Source organism: Fonticula alba (genome assembly GCF_000388065.1).
Source record: "Fonticula alba strain ATCC 38817 unplaced genomic scaffold supercont2.16, whole genome shotgun sequence".
In the NCBI taxonomy this organism is placed as follows: Eukaryota; order Rotosphaerida; family Fonticulaceae; genus Fonticula; species Fonticula alba.
Genome location: NW_009242986.1, coordinates 109,252 through 111,273, shown reverse-complemented (window position 1 = coordinate 111,273; position 2,022 = coordinate 109,252).

Sequence of the window (2,022 nt, the reverse complement as noted above, 5' to 3'; positions counted from 1 at the left end):
GGGGGGGGGGGGGAAAAAAACAGCCCAGACCGCCGGCCCGGGGAAGCGCCGGCACACGCGAAGCCATGGCAGGCGCACGCGCGGCGGGGCCCCGAGAAAGGGGCGGGAAAGGTGGGCATGTGCCATTGGACGTGGGGGGGAAAAACAAACAGCCGCCCCGGCGATCGTCCCCGTGCTTTGGTCCGTCTGTCGTGCGTGTCGCCGGCCGGGCGGGCGGGGCCGCCCCGCGCGCCGGAGGGCCGGCGTGAGCCGGGGAGAGTGGGGACCCCGGCGGCGGCCGGCGCTCTGTGGCCGGCGTTCTCACGCCGGGCCGGGGCTGGCCGCGGTCCGGCGGGGCCCCGGCCCGAGGCGCCTTGGCAGCGGCACCCGTCCGTGGTGGGTAGGCCGGCGGGCTCTCTCTCGCGCTCCGGCGCCCGTGGCCCGCCTGAGGTGTCCTGGTATTTGGTCCCCCCTCCCCCCCCCCCCCCCGGGGATGGGGGGAACCGGGCGGGGGCAGGCTGTGGCCACGCGCCGGCCAGCGAGCCGGGCTGCCTGACCCCTCGCGCCCGCCCTGGCCACACTCAGACGGACGCGTTTGCCCCCGGCCACCGGGCCGTCGCGGCGGCGCTCTCCTTCGGGCGCGGAGTCGCGGGGCGCCGGGGCAGATGCCGGCGAGGGCGCCGGAGCCGGGGGGGGGGGAAATGACAGCCCCAGCGCGCGGGGGCCAGCTCCCGGACGGGAGACGCGTATGCCGGCTCCGGGCGGCCGCGGCCGGGGGCGAGGGCAGGACCGGCCCCGGCCCCGTTGCCAGCGCCGCCGCCGCCGCCGCCGCCGCCACCACCAGGGGCAGCTGATGGGAGATGAAGTGCGCGTGCGCTCGCGGTGGCCCGGGTCGTCGCCAGGCCCCGGGGACACGGTGCTGGGGTGTCTTCGTGTGAATGTCCAGATCAATTGGATTTGATGGATTAATATTTAATGCGCAATAAGGCCTCCTCCCGGGGCTTGATCCTCCTCTGACATGCTGGTGTTTATGTCTGCGTGTGTGTGTGTGTGTGTATGTGTGTGTGTGTGTGTGTGTGTGTGTGTGTGTGCGGGTGCGCGTGTGTCTGCCGGCCTCGACTCGCTCGCCCGGCCGGAGGGGCCGCGCGCCCTCCGGGGGACACGAAAAGGGGGCAGGGCGGCACACCGGCGCGTCCGTCCGTACGCGCGCGCCTTCGGCGGGCCTTGGATCGGGGGACAGGGCCGCCGCCACTCGGCCGCAGGCCGGGCAAATTCCTGGACCCGGCCGGCACGCCGCCGGCCGGGGGGGGAGGGGGGGAGGGGGCGGGCGCGCCGCCTTGGCTTTTGCCGGCCCTCTGCCGGGCGGGCCCCGGGCGTGCGCGCGGGGCACGTTGAGACGGCGCAGGCCGCTGGGAGTTGGCACCGGCGGGGGCAGCCCGGCCTGGCGCGGCGGCGGCGGCGGCGGGGGCGAGGGCGCTCTTCCGCGAAAACACCACCCCACGCCCGGCCCCCGGTCGCGCGCGAGCGGCGCGGTCGTGTCTCGTCAAGAGACCGCCCCACCTTGGCCCGCGGCGGGCCATCCCCACCCCCCAGGCCCAGAAGAATCGGCCGGCACCCGGAGGGGGGGGACTAGCGCCGGCGCTCGAGCGGCCCCGGGCATGGGCGCCGGCCGGCAGCGGCTTCCACACCCCCGGGGGCCGGCGGGGGAGGCCCGCCCGCACATCCCTTTGCGGCAAGCGCCCCCCCCCCTTCCGCCGGGGCCGACACCGGGGCCGGAGGGCGGGGGGGAAGGGAAGCAGGGGAGCGGGGCCCCGACGAATGGCGCTTTTATATGAACTACTGGCGTCCGTTTCCCTCCCCCAGTCGGGGCAGACACACGTTCTCCCCTCCCCTCTGCCCCTGGCGCCTTTCCCTCGTTCCTCCCTCTCGCCTTCTTCTGCTCGATCGCCTTCTTGCCCCCTCCCCCCTGCCGGATCACGCCTCCTGGCGGCCCTCCCCCCCCCCTCGGCTTCCCCCACGCGCGCGGCCCAGCGTACGCGCCCC